At 41.1% G+C, this 20,514-nt stretch overlaps 1 long non-coding RNA gene across 1 annotated transcript in view; it reads right to left on the reverse strand.

Annotated features, from left to right (window-relative positions):
- Window positions 1-344: 344 nt before the first annotated feature.
- The window catches only part of LOC115091530, a 32,817-nt gene continuing 12,647 nt past the window's right edge, over window positions 345-20,514 (reverse strand). Inside the window, exon 2 of the long non-coding RNA XR_003856753.1 lies at window positions 345-760. This is a non-coding gene — a long non-coding RNA (uncharacterized LOC115091530). The remainder of the gene's footprint in view (window positions 761-20,514) is intronic.

The following is a 20,514-nucleotide window of genomic DNA, read 5'->3' on the forward strand; positions in this document are numbered from 1 at the left end:
TTAAAATTTGCATGTGTTGTTTTTGCTTGTCTTATTTTGTTTAAACTTGTGCACATTGTATTGCTGCTCTGGCACATTCTTGGGAAAATCTTTAGCCTTTAATTGTTTATTTAAATATTAAAACGGAAGCAAATTAGAGTAGTCATTTGAAAGAAAACAAGAGTACAGTTAGAATTCCAGCTAAAGGCTACCTCACATTTTCAGTGCATGATGAGTTAAGGAAAGAGAAGCAATATAAAACGGCAGAGTATCGAATGATTGAAAATCTTGGGATCTTTCCACATATGATGTGGGCTGTCATAAAGACAGGCGGCTGCTGTGCAGCAAGAAAAGCACATTAGCTATTAACCTTCCTCCAGCCCATCAACTTTATTTTGCAATCTTCCTTCAGAACCATTAGAATACCCTGAAGAAATGACTTTCCAATTAAAAAGGATCTCGGAGAACACAGCCTTTTTATCTCTGACTCCTGGTGTTCTTTATTCCAATAATTTAAATTGGAATTGATTTTTCAATTTAGCCGTTGACTTGCTATGGACACAGAGCTGAAAAGGCCGAATGCAATTGCACGCCTGAAATATTTGTCTTTGTGATGCACTTCTCATAAATTCACAGGAGCTTGATTTTTTAATGTGTTCTCTTCTGCTGCAGTCTTACACAACAGCTTTTTAGCCCAGCATGGGCACACCAAGAAAACATGTCCAGTGTGACCTCCAGGGCTTCATCCTCTGTTCTTCGTAGATTCAACTAATTGTTATTTCTGTAGGAAACAAAGGAATAGATTCAGCTTATCCAAAACATGTGCCAGAATTTTTGTGCATGAAATGCCTTTTCTTTAAAACCTCCCACATTTGTACAATTTTGTTTTATAAGTGCTTAGTGCAAGTGCATTCCTGTAAAATAATTTCTGACCATTAACATTTCAAGTTTACTGACAGTGTCATCTATTATACACTAAGGAAAATGATTAGTTTATTTGGAGGAAATGTTACTGGAACAAAGCATGTTAATTTTCTCTGACTGCCCAGTTTCACAAACCTAATTGTTTAGAATCTATCAATAGTACTTGCTATTTCAATTGAACTGGAGCAAAAAAACAAACAAACCCCAAAACACCTATCAATGAGTTACTGACCAATATATTGGTTACTGATTCTCATAGAGATAATTGTCTTTTCATGGTAGCAGACTAGAGGGCTGTTGATCTAGCATGTAGCAACATTGCTGACTTTGGAGGTTGGAAAATACTTTACAAGTAAAATAATAAACATTTTTTAAATAATCATTTAGTTTCCTGCCCTGACTGGTTTCTTGCACATCTACATGTTCCTTAGAAGGAAATTTGTAATTGTTTAGCATGTATGAAGATTCTGTTTTTGTTTTGAAAAATGTGTTTTAAAATTACAGTGAAACAAATGGGAACCCTAATAATTATGTTCTATTGCAGATAAGGTATTAACCAATGATATACTGAAGGGGGTTCCAGGAAGTCCTTTCTTTAAATTATTTTATGAAAATAGTGTCTCTCAAGTAGACTAGAGCTGACGAGAATGCCTCGATAGGAAATTGTTAACATTAACCTCCAAAATGCTGCTCACCACCAAGGATTATTCTTGGCATAACCTGGTTACGTAATGATGTAGGTTCTGAAGCTAATTTGTTTTCACAATGATTGCAGGGCATATTTCAAGATCTTAAATACAGTAGGTAACATGGGTAAGTGAATTATGAGTAAACTACCGGTAGGTAAATTTTCAGTTCATAAATTATATGTGTACAGGATCATGCATGAGATGAGATTCCAGCTGAACTCAAATAATTTGTAAATGACAGCAATGAGAAAGCATATACTGTATAATACATCATCTTTAATGCCTATGAATGCAAGACTATCAACTGTGAGCATGAAAACTTAGACTTGCATTCTACACCATTGCTGGGAAAATATCTGGAGCTATTTGATGATAGCATTTTTCTCATGCAGCACAAAAGGCAGGCCAGGTTAGAGGAGATTCAGTTCTGTCTCCCAAAGATTTATTCCCATGTAGATATTCTGGCATATCATTAAAATTTCCAGAATTGAGTTCAAAATTATAATAACCAGATTTAAATCTTAGAAAACATTTTGCTGAATGAATGACAATCACATAATAAGTTAAAAAAAAAAACCCCTACTAAAAGGCCCTGTTAATTTAGAAAAAAAATCACAAAGCACGCTTCCATTAATTTTTAGAACAGCTCTACTCTTATCAGCCTTATTTCACTGCACACAAGCCTCATTGTCCTTTATGAGATATATAGCGTAACCATCTTTGCATTATCAACATCTGAAACTGGAAGATGAAAACACACTGAGCATGCTCAAACCATGATGACAGCACAAGAAAAAGATATGAAGCTAAAAGCACTTGACCACACTTGAACTGAAATCCCCATGTGCACTTCCAGGGGTCCACCCTAACCCCGCCTACAGTACCATCCCTTATCCCCACAAAGGGCATAAGCAATTTTCAAAGGGTACTTTTTCTGGTGGTAAACACTCTTTTATACACAGAAATCCCTTTAAAAATTGCCCCGAGTGATTAGTTTTCAGAAATGTATATTGTTCTTCATTTCTTCAACGGCCTTTGGCGTGACCAGACTCACAGTAATGAGTTATATATTTTTAAAGATTTTTCCTTTATTCTCAATCTTTTTTAGGCAGGTTCCTTGCACTGAAAAACAGCTGTGTTGAGGTATGATGTGGATGTTGAGTATGAACCTATTTTAATTGAATTTTGTAAAATAGAAAACATACATAAATGGGATTAATGATTATATTTTCATAAATGGTGCAAAATAGAAAAAGTGGTAGTACTTTTTTCTACTTAATGTTTGAAATGCAGACCTGTAGTGTAAAATGCTAATCTTTTTGATGGAATAATGAGTATGCACATCAGTTCATAGTTTTAGAAGTATATCATTTTTGTGGTTACTTGCTTGATGGCATCCATTTCTTCCTTCAATATTGGAAGTAATTGAGTGCTGAACAATTCTCCTGCATGAGGTTCAACATCTCCTACATTATTCATGAAAGAAGAGGGACACTTGGAGGATCACAGGCATCTTTATCAAAGACCAATCCATCTTAGCTAAGCTAAGTAGGAAGGACGTCAGATTGCACCTCCTAGTCTTTTTTTTATTTAGACTGCCCTTCAGTGCAATCCATTATCCTTTTACTTGTATCAGCTGTGTGTTATGGACAGGAGCCCTTTAAATTCTCTGCTGTGCTGCCATGAAAATCATGAATGGAGCTCTCAAGTCAGTTATCGTGCAACGTTTCTCATTGCCAATGCCTGATTGATCTGTGAAATGGAAGCAGCTGGACTCACACAGCTTTCTGCCAAGGACTAGCTGATCTTCCCAGGTAAACACCGAGAGACAAAGGAGGCACCCTGATAGATTCTCCTTCGCACTGTAATTGGTACATAACACTTTACGTTAACAGAAGCTTGCTATCACAGATTATTAAATGAGGAAGTGCTAAATGTTTAGATGATGTGTTTTAAATGTTCAGCACTGTCTTTGCTGCTTGCTTGGTTTCATATGGTGCGCTGACCAAAGTGCCTTACAACAGGGATCTCCAAACATTTTATGAGAAGGGTCACATAGTGCATTTCAATCCACCAAGAGGGCTGGTTGTTCAAAATAATATTTCAGTACATAATCACTAAAAATCAATCCAGTACAATAGAACACATTTCTAACATACAAATCTGCATTATGTTGCAGACAAAAAACAAAGTAGTGTTGTGTCAGTGATAACTAAAAATATAAAAGTAAGTTTGGTCTTGTCATGCCAGAAATGAAATGTAGTTCAGCTGTTACAATCCATGATAAAAGCCTTACAAGTGAAGCTGTTAAATGCCAGAAATCCAGTTCACAACAGACAGTGAAGTGGAAAATCATCCCACTACCAAGGAATTGAAAACTAAAGAGCAAGTATGCTGGGGACCTAGGCCAGAGCAGCTGCAGCAATGGCACTATCACTCTCACCACTGGAGCCACAAAAAAATGTGCTAGGCTGGCAGGAAGCAAGCTTAGAGCAGCTTCTACCAGCAGCAAAATCACTCCCACTGCTGCAGAGATAGAAAACAAAGTGTTGGGATGCTGGGGTAACCAGATTTCAGCAGCTGTAGTAGCAGCAGTATACACCTATAGCAGAGCCAGAAAAAACAAGTTTTGAAAAATAAAAAAAAATAGCATTTGTCACAGAGGGTCTGATGCAATATCGGTGCGTGTTAAAGGGGTGCTCATGATTGAGCACATGCTCCCTTAATGTGCGCCGATCCACCCCTCCGGAGTATCAGTGCTACATACAAATGGGCTGTTGAGGTAAAAAGGAGCTGATAAGGGAAATTGCGTGCCCCTAGAGCCTCCTCGGCAGCAGGCGCCTGGGAGAGGTTGCTCTCAGCCACTTAGGAAAATGGACGCTCAATTTTAGAATATCCATTTTACTAACCTGTGCGCAGCTTGAGATAACGCCTGTGATAAATAATGCATCGTGAGATGCATATGGAAATTTTAAATTTTTTTCCCGAATTGGAAGGAGTTTGGTCGGAGTAAATGAAAATGAGGGGTACTTAGAATTGTGTGCCACATGTTATCATGGGTTTTAACACCAGAAATAACTACATCTTTTTTCCTGGCATTATGCTGTGCAATATGCCTGAAATGGAATTTGCGCTAAAAAATCACAAATCCCATTTTGGGGGGGGGGGGGGGAAGGGAGGGAGAGAGAGAGACACACACACACATATTAATCCACTTTTTATACCACTGTAGGAGGCAACCAGTAACTCGGGGTGAGGTTTTGCTGGTGGCCTAGGTTTTGGGGTGGGGGGCAGTTTTATATGTATAGTCAGAGGTACAAACAGCACAGTACATATCAGTGAAGATTTGATGTGATTTGGAGTGAGGAAAGGTACATTCATATGTTGCGACCGTCGCTGCCCGACAACTCCACTCTGCCCACCTTACCTCTTTTGCGACTCCCTCTTTGGTTGATGGAAGTTTGGCTGCCGCGGCGTCATCTTGCCGACCTCCTCCGGTGTCCCCGGACCGGCTAGATGCTGCCTTCCTGCCATGTTCTCCTGAGGCCTAAGGGCACACGTGGCACGGCCCCAACTCAAGTACCAGCTGTGGAGCGAACCTCAGGGGTGTCCCCCTGAGATGACGTCATCCTCACCGGATACTTAAGGTCTTCGTTTTTGCTAGCTATTCCAGTTAGCAAGGGCTTCCTCCAGGTATCGCTGCAGATGGGATTCGCTCTCTGCATACCTTGCTACTCTGCCTCCTAGGACTTTACCAGGGGTACCTGCTTCTCGGGGGCCTCGCTCTCTCTCTTGCTTTTCAGGTCGCAGTCTGGAACCGGTACTCGCTCCTCGAGGGCCCACGTTCCCAGACCTGCTACTGAATATAACTTCTGCCAGGAAGACACCACTGCCTACAACACCAGTGAGTTACAATCTCTCTCTCAGAGCTTTCCCTGGAACCAGGTACTCGCTCCTCGAGGGCCTACTTCATTCTAGCCTCTGGGCTGCTTCAAGAGACTATTGTGTGAGTATTACCATCAAGGTTCTGTTCCTGAACTCTGCATATTCTGCTTACTCACTATATTCAGTTTCTCTACAGCTCAGCCATACTGGGATCACTGTTCCAGTGCCTGAGGGACTACAGCCCAGCTGGGCTCTTCCAGCTCCCTACTGCCACCTCTGGTGGTTCACTATACAGTTTAATAAAAGATCTAGTGTGTGTCTGTCTCCCAACTCTGAGCCTGACTGGTGGTCCCTCTCGGGATCTTCCCCCGGGGGCATGGTCATCTGCCAAAGGATCCACCCACAAATATCACAAATAATAACAAAATATGAGATTTGTACAATCTATTCTCAATCTAGTTTGATGCACTCTCTCTCTCTCTTTCCAACCCAAAATGTGGACAGGCACTTCTCTGCTTGCAATGTGAAAGTAATGTCGGTATGATAAATTTAATGTGCATTGTGGTAAAATGCCTATCCGATGTTGTATATGGAAAATTACCCTAACCATGCCCCTTTTATTAGTGAGGGCACTATTCTAGCAAAATTTATAGCAAAATGATGAATCTAGGTCAAGGCTAGGAAATTTATAATGCCCCCAAGTCACTTACCAGGTGATTCATCAAGCCATATTAGGGTTCTAACACTTGTTATATTGCATGATATATGCGATATTTTGCATCTTCCCCCCCAGATACCCTCCCCTATTATGTTGACCTTCTTTGCATGCAATTTGCATGCATGCATAATGCAAATGCATACACAGAAGGTCATTACTAGTCAATTTTATGTAAATACTTCATTGCAGTTGACCAAAAAGGTAGTCAACTGCGATAAACTATCTACACCTATTTGAAATGCATTAGCTTTACAGAGGGAGGCCTGAACCCTAATGTGGGTCATAAGGATCCCAACGCACATTTAAAACAACAGAAAAATAAAAATGTAAGTCATGACCAAATGTCAAGGTTGAGTGGGGGTCAGTACATCCCAAAATATGAAAAAGTTAAAAAAAAAAACCAGACCACAACAGCTCTGGGCCCCTCCCCTTCCCCAAAGAGCACAATAAAATGTGGCCATGGGCTCCAATACAAATACCCCCACCCCTCCAAATCACAACCTCACAGTTTGGCCACAACTTTTTTTTTTTGGGCCAATGACCCTTTAAAACTCTAAATGGTTCCTCAAGACAAGTGGCTCCATAATGTCTTTCCTTTATAGTTGATAATGACTGCTGAAAGCTTATAGGTGAACATCTTTCTTTTCCTACAGAGACTCCAAAGAACTGCTATTCAAAAGTTTAAAGGCTTCAAGCCCTTGAAAAAAGAAAGAGCTTTGTTTTATCTTGCCTCAGAAAAGAGTCTGACCAGTACTATCTGTACAACTTTTTTCTTCCTCAAAGGCTCCAACTATGTGCTGGTATTGCATATGAGCAGTCTGGAGAAAATACTACATTGGCAAGATAGAAACAAACATTGGCAAGATGGAAACAAGCACCCTACCAATTGAACTAAGACTTGAATCATCCACACACATTTTTAAGAAAGACCTGAAAACATGGCTTTTTATAAAAGCTTTCTCAGCATGTTAAAAAGAACTATTTACCTAATCCAATTTAATTATCTCTCATTATTTCTCTCTCTTCTGTATTCTTTAATTTTCTCTCTTACTTTATATAATTTTTCTGCTTCTATTTGTCACATTGTATTTTATCTTCCTTTTCTTATATATGAACCAATGTGATGACTTTTGTTGAATATCGGTATACAAAAACAAACAAATACATAAATAAATATCAGTTTTGTTGTTGTGTATTAAAATATTGACAGCTGTTGAAGCCATTTTTCAAGGTGTGTTGATGAGGTCCTGGTGAACTTTTATGAACCATGAAGTGCAGACCTTTTTTAAAGCAGGTTTTTGAGAATCAAGTCATTAGATGCTGAAATGACAATAAGAGCACCCTCTATAAAAAATAATGAGATCAAGTTGTCAGGGCAAATTTGAACCCCTCAGTGTTTCATCTACAACCTTTTACTTTAAAGACCCGTCCTTTGGAGGTTTTGTACATTGTGTGGTTTGTGACAATGTCCTAAAAAGGTAATATTTTAGGACCAAGAATATAAAATTCACTAAGGTTCTTCTGCTGAAGGGGAGCTATTGAATCCCCTTTCAGGATGCTAAGGTTATAAAGTATATCCAACGTATGACAATTTAAGATCCTTATAAGTGATGAAAAGGAGTTGGTTTGTACAATGCAGCTAGCAGAGACTGCAGTGTACAAAATCAACTTCTCTTGTTACAATTTTCATCACTTATAAGGTCTAAAATTCTTTAATGATGTCAATTTTACAATGAATACTTCTGAATGTGTCTGTAACACCACCACCCTTAACCCCAACCCATCTCCCAAAATCTCATCCCAAATCAAATTGCCCTCTTACAATGGTCCCTAAATTGAGTGTCAGGCTGAGCTTTACAAAGACTTTCTCTCTCTCTTTCTCTTTCTTTCTCTCTCTCTCTCTCCTCCTATGCCTACTGAGTAGCTGTAGCAAAGTTACATGCAAAACATACGCATGCTGGCTGAGGAAAATTAAAGGTTACATGTGTCAGTGCTGGCTATTTAAAATTTGTATGGCCCACTTATGTGCAAATGTGGCTGTTTATGGGTGTGTAAGGCTTTTAAAAGCTACCTCTTAGGGTCTAACTCTCCCCTTTACAAATTTGGTCTAACAATAGTTAACAATCTCTAATAGAAACTCCCCTTGATTTCATGATTGATTCACAATTCAGACCAAATCAGCACTAGTCTCATGTAGAGGTGTGAATCATGTGATCGATCGTCTTAACGATCGATTTTGGCTGGGGGGGGAGGGAAATCTTATCGTCGTGTTGTTTTTTTTTTTTAATTGTTAAAAATCGTAAATCGGGGGAGGGCGGGAAAACCGGCACACCAAAAAAACCCTAAAACCCACCCCGAACCTTTAAAAGAAATCCCCCACCCTCCCGAACCCCCCCAAATGTTTTAAATTACCTGGGGTCCAGTGGGGGGGGGGGGGGTACCAACGTGATCTCCCTCTCTCTCTCTAGCCACGACTGCATTGAGAAATGGCGCCGGTGTCCCTTTGCCCTTATCATGTGACAGGGCAAAGGTAGCGCCGGCGCCATTTTGTTTCCTGGCTCCCGACGTCATGCCTGCTGGAGATCGCCCCCGGACCCCCGCTGGACCCCCAGGGACTTTTGGCCAGCTTGGGGGGGGGCCTCCTGACCCCCACAAGACTTGCCAAAAGTCCAGCGGGGGTCTGGGAGCGACCTCCTGCACGCGGGCCGTATTGCCAATCTTCAAAATGGCGCCGGCACTACCTTTGCCCTCACTATGTCATACGGGCGACGCTGTCAGGACTTGCCTTCTTCCGATTACCTGATAATTATTGTTTCTTTTTAAAAAAATTCGGGGGTGGGTGGGTCTCAGCCGAGACTCTGTCATTAAGCTGTTCCTCGGCCAAGAGCCTTGTGTTTCACGTATGGTCCTAGGCCGTGGCCCCTGCTTTGGGCCTTGACCTAGGTGAGGCCCCAGCTTTGGCCCTATGGTGAGGCTCCAGCTCTTAGATTTTCTGTTCCACATTTTTGAACACCAGGGATTTCTCAAGCACGCTAAAGATCTTCACTTCATCACTTCATCTTCACATACAATTGGAACCCCTGAAGCAACTACTATGAAACATGATATCGTGTTGGGCTTGGCAGCATTGGACACAATAAAGGGGAAGTACACTTTTATTTAAGCATCACTATAACAAAAAATTACAAAATTGTATCAAAGACTTTAACATCTGGACCAATGATTATATGAGACCCAGTTGGTTCTAATGAACATGAAATTTGTTCTAAAACCAAAGGGTAGTATGATGGTCCTTTAACAAATTCATAGTATTGAATATATTTCTATATACTTTGTCCTGCAATACATTTGAATATTTTTGTGACTATTTAGTTTGCGGCAGTATTAGACTTCTATTTTTGTGACATCTTAACATTTGTCAGTTAGTAAAGCTAGCTGCTCCTGACCATAAAAATGGTAGTGAAACTTTGGCCTAACATTGGAATCCAAACATGCAAATGTTACGTTAACCAACTGCATGGTTTGCAACACAAACAAGGAAGAAACCTCTACCATTCCTTATAGTTCTTTCATGTTGTAACTTTGTCTAGTTCAGCCAGAAACTGTTTTGCTGCATCTACTGATTATAAAATATATTCCTTATTACTTACAATAACTTTCAGCCATGCCAGATATAGGGCAGACCATGCTGTCGCATGGATTTTTTCACCTCAGTGAAACTTGCCCACATTTTCTGAATAGCTTGAGATCAGTCGTTGAGAAAAACCCCTGCAATGCTTCTGAAACCAGATCTCAGCCTTCAACCTTGCCTTGTCCATTACCTGAACCTTATCATCATAATATTGAAGAACAACCACTTGTGGTCTATTGACTGAAGAGGTGGGGAGGGGAGGCTAAGGCCCAGTGAATGTGCTCCAATTTCAATTGTCCTTTCTTTGCCTCCAGGCCCAGCACCTCAGGAATCCATGATGCAAAAAACAGAACAACATTAGTATCCTCAGTGCCTTCTAGACTCCCTATGATAAGAATATTTTTCTATGGCCTCTGTTTTCAATGTCATCATTTTTTTCTTTCATTGTAGATAGCTTCCTCTCCAACATCTCAACTTTTTTATGGGCCTCTATAAGAAGAGCTCAGAACATCCATGTGGCCCTCCATTTCTGTAAGATGTGTGGAGTTCTCCTGCATAGCCGATACTAACTTAGCAAGTTAATTCACGACCACCACCAATTTATTCATGATATCGGAAGTAAGTTTTTCTGAGAATATCTCAAACGTGTCCTGTGGGATTCTGGTGGTATCTAGAGGTATTGCAGGCAAAGGTCACTCATCCTCCTATATGGAGTTCTCTCCAGAGCATATTTTTTCTACTACCTTGGGCTTGTTTTGCCTCGGAGGTTTGGGGATTTTATCTGTCCAATATTCCAGCAAGGATTTCTTCTCTTGTTCTTTGTTAAGTATAGCTATATTTCACTGAAGAAACAGTTTTTAACAGGATATATAATCTAGGTCAGGGGAGCTCATGACTTACAAGTGACTGCCATTTCATTTTTTTAGTTTTTTCACAATCTGGGGTAAATATCATCCAATCTTGGTGATTTATTATTATTTAGTTTGCCGATTTGATCTAGTACATCTTCCAGTTTCATAATGATTTGTTATAGTTACTCAGAATCATCACCATCAAAGAGTGTTTATGAGCTGCGTAGGTCCCCCCAAGGTTCAAATAAAATTCACTTTCTTTCCATCTCACTCTCTTCTCACAAGGTTCATATAAAGTCCACTTATTAATCTTGTGGCATAAATGATTGGCACTTGCAATTTAGCTCCATATAGAGCATATAAAGCTCTTTGGCGTCTGATACACCTTATTTAAAAAAAACAAACCCTTTTCATCACCATATTTAGCATTTTGTGATTTTTTTTATATAGTCTGAGCATATCATTTTTTTTGCAATTTACTTTTGTCATTATTGTTGCTTTTAATGCTGTTTTTTGTTTTAGATTACTGCTTTGTGGGAAGCACTTTTGCCATTGTTAACAATATCTTTGGATATGCCCTCAACATGCACCTCAGTAAAGATCGAGGGAAAGAATTAATTAATTAATTAATTAATTAAGGGATAGATATTCAAAAGCCAATTAGATGGATAACTAAAAAGCTATCTAAATGGCAAAGCTGCTGTTTTAAAAATCTTAACTTGCTATATTCTAGCTGGATAAAGAGTTATTTGGCTAGAATTTAGCTGGTTAAGTTGGGAGCATTTTGGGGGTGGGCAATAGGTGTTCCCAAGAGTGAATATCGAAGTTATCCAGTTAACCTAACTGGCAGTAGAGCTGCTCTAAAGTTATCCAAATATACCTATCAGGCTAACTTTAAGATATTTGGGTATATTCAGTGAGACTGCTGCATCGCTAATTATCCCGGTTAAGTTAGACAGATAGGTGTATCAGGCTTACTTTACTAGTTACTCAGTGGCTGAATATGGACCACTTAGTTTTTCTGCTATTACCTTGTCCTCCCCGAGTACCCCTTTTGCCCCTTGGTCATCTACAGTTCAACTGATTCCTTCACAAGCATTTTGCTTTGAATGTATTTGAAAAGAGTTTTATTATTAGATTTTACCTTTATGGCAAGCTTCATTTCGAATTTTTTTTTATGTCTTATTACTGTTATACATCTAACTTGCCAGTTAGATCTGCTTTCCATTTTTTGAAAGATGCCCTTTTTTGCATGAATTGCCTCTTTCATCCATTTGTATACCCGCATAATTGAATTGTATGATTTACTTTCCTTTCCCTGCATTTTACATGGCATATTTCACTGGTATCAGTAATGTAACACTGTCATCTGTTCTGATTTGTGCTTCTCTCTTTGTTTCACTTTTCTCTTAGTTTCTGCATCAGTTACTTCCTTTGTCGACTTTGTCTTCTTCTCTTTGTGACTGTTGCATGTAATTAGATAGGGTTTGTGAAAAAGTTTAAGAACTTATTTTTATGAAGTTATTCTTCTTCTGAAAGCCCAACATATCATGTTTACATTTGGTGGGAGAATAAGGAGAAAGTAGGCCCAACACTGTTCTCAGTATCAGCAAAGACTAGGAATGAAGTCTGCCAAAAAGTAGCTAATGGTATAGATTTTTTAAATTTTCTGCAAATAGTTTTATTTTGATCCTATTTCTTGTACGTGGTGTCAGTTCCTGTATGAAGTGTTTTGTGTTGTGACTTTTATATGCAAGAAAATATATGACTAGTGGACTGTAAATGGAGGTGTTGCATTTGTAGTGTGGGTAATAACATGATAGGGAAATGATTGTATGTAAGAGTAGTAGGTATTGTAAGCAATATTGTGCATGTCTGTATGTGAATCATGTATAAAGGCCCACTGATCTCCACTAGATGGCCCTAGATCCCTGCCCTTTTGTTAACCAGATAGCAGGGAGAAACCATTCCCAACAGAACCTCCCTTAAAGGATTACTGTAGAGGTTTAGTCCCAGTACAGAAGGCGGGAGGTGGGGGGCAAAGAGAGGCAAGGAGAGTGTGGGCATTTTAGTTTAGCTTTTGGAGAATTAGAATCCTGTTTGAGAGCTGGTTAATTTTAAAGAAGATCTCTGCAGTGTACCCCTTGCAGTCAGAGTCTGCCTCCAGTTTGGGAAAGGAGACTTTGGTTACATTTTGGACATTTTTTTCCCTGAGTTCGCCTGAGTTTGATTCAGTTCTGCTGAGGGATGAAACCCAAATCCAGGGGCCAGGAGTGAGAAGACCTATTGTACCCCTTCCCCTGAAGTAGAAAGGCAGCAGTGACTCATCACCTCAGTAGAAGCATTTTGGACTTTGAAAGTGTTTTACCCATTTTGGTTTGTGGGGAGGTTTAGTGCCACCCCTTCTCATGGTTGAAGGTGGGCTATATTAGCCTGCTTGTTCGGCAGCAGACCTATCTTAATGAGAGCTCACTTCAGAAGGAGTCCGGCAAGAAGAGACAAGAGCTTTAGAGACCCACAATGGGATCTTTACCCTATGAGTCACTGGACATAGGGTGGAGGACAGTCTGGACTTGTATGGACCTCTGGTATGTTTCTGCAACTAAGGGGATCATTTGCACTCTTAGTGATTTCCCTCCCCAATTCGTATTTTTCTTATTATCTTACTTCCTTAGGGAAGAAATATAGCCCAAGACATGGTGCTGAGGACACATAAACAGAGAGGAGAGAACAGGCCAGTGAAAGAAGCCATTGGTACCCAGATGTAAATACAGATGTATTGTGGTCCAGTAATTTCTGATTGATTGAACTGTATTTACATTGAAGAGAATCACAGTAAACTTTTATTTTGAACACCTAATACTATGTCCTGTCTGGTCCAGGCAGCACCATTAGAAAGGGAAAGAAAGCGAGAAATATAATACAGGCACACACACACACACACACACACACACACACACACACTAAAAGAGGAATGCACTACACCACCTGGGCCTTGAAGGTCAGTCTTCCCCCCCATAGAAAGGACCCACGCCCTTGGGACAAGCAAAGAGTGGTAAATATGCCTATGGAGATAACGCCAAGAAACAAATTATTTTATGGCCTTTTGGGAGACAGTACCCCCACAAAAAAAAGTTTACACATGCATGTTAAGGTTAATAAACCATACTTTACTGAGGATGCATAATTCATTGTAACTATACAGTCTGAATAGAAGAGGCTGATATATGAAAAATGGTTTGCTTCTATGTATAGGTATGTAGAGTGAAAGGATCAGATTTAAATGTGGGATAAAGATAGGATAAAAAAGTGCAAAAAGCCTGCAAGTCAATTTGTTTAATTTTGAAATAGTGCATTTTTGCATAAGTATGTAATTTTCAGCAATTTTAGCAAAGCAAAACCAAGCCAAATATAGGAACCCAAGGCAAAGTTCCACAGTGCTTTTTGCACAAGTTTTTGCTTGCCTAATTTTTACTGTAATAGTAGCAGCAGCAGATTTTCTGCCTCATGTTTCACAATGTAGGTAAAGAGTATTGTAATTATCAGCTAAAGCACTCCCTAGTGTGGTTTAATGCTTTATTTAAAAAAAAAATATATGAGATTAATTTTCAATAATGTTAGGCTGAACATTTTTATTTGAAAAGCCCTGACCTTGTTAAGTGATGCATTTATCTGTGTTATATGTATGCTATCAACAAAAGCAGTACCTTTCTATGAACCTGCAGATGTGGAATTGCTTCAACATTTGCTTACTGTTACAGAATTTTCTCACTGTCAGTGATTTTCTCTTTCATAATATTTTCTTATTAAAAACTCTGAATTCTTTATTCACCCAATCTGAAGATAGAAAAGAGACTAAGGGAAATAGCTATTTGAGAATACAGGATGAATAAAACAAATGCTATTCAAATCTTGAACTGAGGCTGCATCAGGGATCAAATAGCTGTGAATTGTCCAATAATGAGCCCATGGCATTTGGCTTCCATCTGGCTCTGAGCCGCAGAATGCATTATTAACCTTATTACAATACGTAGGAATCTCTTTATCCTTATTACCAACAACTAAAGTTACTTGGGTGATGTCAATCACCTATAGAAAAAGTTGGGGAAACCACACCGCACAAAGACAGGGCAAAAATCAACAAAGCGTGCCTACACTTCAGTTTCCATTCCCTAATTTGCATCATATCTGCAGTACTTGTTCACTCTGGCTCCATATGATTCAATGAGGAAAACTACATACTGTGAATACTTATGGTAAAGGAGCCGAACCATCCCCATCTAAGGTGGGGAGGCCACAAACAGGGCGGTGCTCCAGCTCTGGATCCTGGGGGTACAGCTCGGGAGGGGGCGTGGAGGCTGGTGGGGAAGGGGGGTGGGCCAGTAACCACAATATAAGTGGTCACACTCTAGTCTCTTCTTTTCACTTATCTTGCCCATACATGGACAGCTTGTGGGCAGTCCGTGTGAAGTGTGGTGGGGTGGGGGAACCAAACTGACACAGAATAGTTCACTGGGGTTGATTATGTGTAAAGCCACACAGGAACGACTATGTTTAAAGCTGGTTGGGCAGGGAATACCAAATAACTGGTTTTCCCATCTCTATGTTTCAAGGGTAGGTAGGATCAGAGATCAGTTGCCTATCAAGTCTTTGGCTTTGGTTGCTGGGAATGGCATATTCATAAATGATTCTTGCTGTTCTATGGACCAGGACATCGTAGCACTTCAGATAATGTTGGACCACTAATTAAGGATTACATTGCAGGATAACTTGAGGAGTGAGGCCTTGATGGCCTTGCGTCCTAGACAGCAGAATGTTTAAAGAGGGTTGGCTTCTATGGCCAACTCTGAGACAGAAGGATGATTATTCAGTGTATGCAAATTGAAATTCAGCAAGCAAGGGCATGGTCACCCAATATGTATTTCAGAAATGAGATGGCATATTTGTTTATTTTCAATTATTGATTTTTTATATGCAATTGACCTATGCTACAACCCAAGAAAGAGATCTAGGCGTCATAGTGGATAATACATTGAAATCGTCGGTTCAGTGTGCTGCAGCAGACAAAAAAGCAAACAGAATGTTGGGAATTATTAGAAAGGGAATGGTGAATAAAACGGAAAGTGTCATAATGCCTCTGTATCACTCCATGGTGAGACCGCACCTTGAATACTGTGTACAATTCTGGTCGCTGCATCTCAAAAAAGATATAATTGCGATAGAGAAGGTACAGAGAAGGGCTACCAAAATGATAAGGGGAATGGAACAGCTCCCCTATGAGGAAAGACTAAAGAGGTTCGGACCTTTCAGCTTGGAGAAGAGACGGCTGAGGGGGGATATGATAGAGGTGTTTAAAATCATGAGAGGTCTAGAATGGGTAGATGTGAATGGGTTATTTACTCTTTCGGGTAATAGAAAGACTAGGGGGCACTCCATGAAGTTAGCATGTGGCACATTTAAAACTAATCGGAGAAAATTCTTTTTTACTCAATGCACAATTAAACTCTGGAATTTGTTGCCAGAAGATGTGGTTAGTGCAGTTAGCATAGCTATGCTTAAAAAAGGATTGGATAAGTTCTTGGAGGAGAAATCCATTACAATTAATTAAGTTGACAGAAAATAGCCACTGCTATTACTAGCAACGGTAACATGGAATAGACTTAGTTTTGGGGTAATTGCCAGGTTTTTATGGCCTGGATTGGCCACTGTTGGAAACAGGATGCTGGGCTTGATGGACCCTTGGTCTGACCCAGTATGGCATGTTCTTATGTTCTTATGTTCTAATAAAGGATCTTCTTTCTTGATTAGTGGTTTGATATAGAGTTCTTTCACAGGTCCAGTCATAGAAATGATGAAATGACATAGAAACATAGAAATAACAGCAGAAAAGGACCAAACAGTCCATCCAGTCTGCCCAACCAGTTTATGGTAGCATCTGCCGCGCCATACATGTCACCCCCATACTTATCATTTTCCCAGACCATCAAAGTCAAGTCCCTTGTTGGTTGCTGTATGAGTCCAATTCTGTGTTACCTTTTGCTGTTGGAGCAGAGAGCTATTTTGGAGCTGCTTCAAAAGCATCAGGTTTATTCATTAAGGGTAGTAACTACCACACCAGCAAGTTATCCCCATGCACTCTTTTCTTCATTTCAATCCACTAGCCTTTAGTGATCCACAGGGTTTATCCCATGCTCCTTTGACATTTTTTTACTGTTTTTATCTTCACCAACTCCTCTGGAAGGGAATTCCAGACATCCACCACCCTCTCTATGAAGAAATATTTCCTGAAGAGTTTCATTATGTGACCCCTATTTCTACTGATTTTTTTCCAATGGAAAAGATTTGTTGATTGTGCATCATTAAAACCTGTCAGGATTCTGAAGGTCTGTATCATATCTCCACTATACCTCCTCTCCTCCAGGGCATACATATAGTTCCTTCAACTTCTCCTCATAAGTCATTTGATGGAGACTCCCCACCATTTTGGTTGCCCTTCTCTGAATTGCCTCCATCTTGTTTCTGTCCCTTTTGAGATATGGTCTCTAGAACCAAACACAGTACTCCAAGTGAGACCTCACCAAGGACCTGTACAAGGAGATTGTCACCTCCTTTTTTCTTACTGGTTATTCCTTTCTCTATGCAGCCCACATTCTTCTGGTTATAGCCATTGCCTTGTCACATTGCTTCACCTTCTTCAGATCACTAGACACTATCACCCCAAGGTCCCTCTGTGCACAACAGCCCTTCATCCCCATTACATATAGCTCTTTTGGATTACCACACCCCAGATGCATGACTCTGCATTTATTGGCATTGAATCCCAGTAGCCATATCTTCGAATACTGTTTAAGCTTGCTTAAATCACTTCTCATTCTCTCTACTCCTTCCAGCGGGTCCACTCTGTGGCAGATCTTAGTATCATTCACAAACAGACAAACTTTAACTTCTATCCCTTCCGCAATGTTGCCTACAGAGGTATTGAACAGAACAGGTCCCAACATCGATCCTTGTGGCAATCTGCTTAACATTGTTCTCTCTTCAGAGTAGCTTCCATGGACCATTACACGCTGTCTTCTGACCAATAACCAGTTTGTAATCCACGCCACCACCTTGGCACTCACTCCCAAACTTCTCATTATATTCACAAGCCTCCTATGCGAGACTATATCAAAAGCTTTGCTGAAATCCAAGTAGATCAATCACATTGAGCATTCTTCCTCGATCTAGTTCTTTAGTTACCCAATCAAAAAAATCAATCAGATTTGTCTGACAGGATCTTCCCCTGGTGAATCCATGTTGCCTTGGCTCCAGCAATCCTCCTGACTGCAGAAAGTTCACTATTAGGGATGTGAATCGTGTGCCCGATCGTCTTAACGATCGGGTTCGGCTGGAGGGCCAAAAAAATCTGATCGGTGGCGATGTGAATCGGAATCTGTTCCGATTCACATTGTTAATTTTTTTTTAGTGAGGCCAGACCCTTTAAAATTGACCCCTTACCTTCCCCCACCCTCCCGAACCCCAACAAAACTTTTTATGAGTACCTGGTGGTCCAGTGCGGTCCCGGAACGATCTCCCGCTCTTGGGCCATTGGTGCCATTTTGGTTGCCACTCAAAAATGGCGCCGATGGCCCGATAAAAAAAAAACCCCATCCGACCCTTTAAAATATCCCCCTTAGCCTCCCCCACCCTGCCGATCCCCCCAAAACCTTTCAAAATTACCTGGTGGTCCAGTGGTTGTCCCGGGAGTGATCACTTGTTCTAGGGCCATCGGCGCCATTTTGGCTGCCACTCAAAAATGGCGTCGATGGCCCGATAAAATAAACCCACCTGACCCTTTAAAATGTCCCCCTTAGCCTCCCCCACCCTTCCAATCTCCCCAAAACCTTTCAAAATTACCTGGTGGTCCAGTGGTGGTCCCGGGAGCGATCTCCAGTTCTCGGGCCATCGGCGCCATTTTGGCTGCCATTCATAAAAATGGCGCCAATGGCCCTTTGCCCTTACCATGTGACAGGGTATCCATGCCATTGGCTGGCCCCTGTCACATGGTAGGAGTGCCGGCCATCTTTAAAGATGGCCGCTGGCCATCCAGTTCTCCTACCATGTGACAGGGGCCAGCCAATGGCATGGATACCCTGTCACATGGTAAGGGCAAAGGGTCATCAGCGCCATCTTTATGAGTGGCAGCCAAAATGGCGCCAATGGCCCGAGAACGGGAGATCGCTCCCGGGAGCACCACTGGACCACCAGGTAATTTTGAAAGGTTTTGGGGGGATCGGGAGGGTGGGGGAGGCTAAGGGGGACATTTTAAAGGGTCAGGTGGGTTGTTTTTTTATCGGGCCATCGGCGCCATTTATATTAGTGGTAGCCAAAATGGCGCCGATGGCCCGAGAGCGGGAGATCGCGCCGGGACCCCCCCACTGGACCACCAGGTAATTTAAAATATTTTGGGGGGGTTTGGGAGGGTGGGGGATTTGTTTTAAAGGGTCAAGGTGGGTTTAGGGGTTGTTTTGGTGTGCCGGTTTTCCCGCCCTCCACACCTCCCCCAATTTATGATTTTTCATGATAAATCGGGGGAATTCCTATTGTATTGCAACTCAAACGATTTTTGACGATTTAAAAATTATCTGATGATTTTTTTAAATCGTCAAAAAACGATTCACATCCCTATTCACTATCCTTTCCTTCAGCATAGTCTCCATTAGAGATGTGAATCGAAACCAGAATCGGTTCGGTTCCGGTTCCGAATCAAATTGTGCATTTTTTTTCGTCCGGCCCGATCGGTTTTTTTTTTATCGATTGTGCCCGATTCGATAAACAAAAAATCCACCCTGACCCTTTAAAACCACTCCCTTAGCCTCCACCACCCTCCCAAACCCCCAAAAAACATTTTAAAATTACCTGGTGGTCCAGCGGGGGTCCCAGGAGCGTTCTCTCGTGCTCGGGCTGTCGGCCGATAAACAAAATACCCACCCCGATCCTTTAAAACCGCTCCCTTAGCTTCCACCACCCTCCCGACCCCCCCAAAAATGTTTTAAAATTACCTGGTGGTCCAGTGGGCCCTGGGAGCGATCTCCCACTCTCGGGACTTTTGGCAAGTCTTGGGGGAGTCAGGAGAGTGGGGGTTTTATTCGTTAGTCCCTGTTAGTACTTTATACTGAATTCTGGATTGTACTGGCAGTCAGTGCAGTGCAATCAGCGAGGGGTGATGTGGTCAAATTTCCTTACCCCTAATAAAAGTTTTGCTGAGGCATTTTGCAATAATTTTAGAGGTTAAAATAGTCCTGAAGGTAGGCCTAGTACAAGGGAGCTACAGTAATCTATGTTTGAAAATATTAGTGACTTTAAAACAGTGTGGAAGTCTTGTAAGGTTAGTAAAGGTTTAAACCGACGCAATAGTCTTAGTTTGGAATATCCTGATTTAATTAATTTGCTTACATGCTTTTTCATTGTAAAATTCTCATTGATCTGTATTCATAGGTCCTGCACGTCAGAGGTATGTGTTAAAATTACCCATGTCAAGGGGTGGCATGGTAGGAGCACAAGATGGTGCCGACCGTCCATTGCTCCTACCATGTGACAGGGGCCGACCAATGGCACCGGTAGTCCCTGTGACATAGTAAGGGCAAAGGCTATTGGCGCCATTTTGAATACCGGCAGCCATCGGGCCCGAGTGTAGGAGATCGCTCCAGGACCCGCGCAGGACCATCAGGGACTTTTGTCAAGTCTTGGGGGGTCAGGAGGGTGGGGGTTTTATTCATTAGTGATACGTTGCATTCATTCGTAGGGGTTCGCCATACATTTCGGAACCCCACAAATGCAATGAATAGGGACCTATAT

This window comes from Rhinatrema bivittatum, chromosome 5 (assembly GCF_901001135.1).
Source record: "Rhinatrema bivittatum chromosome 5, aRhiBiv1.1, whole genome shotgun sequence".
NCBI lineage: Eukaryota > Metazoa > Chordata > Amphibia > Gymnophiona > Rhinatrematidae > Rhinatrema > Rhinatrema bivittatum.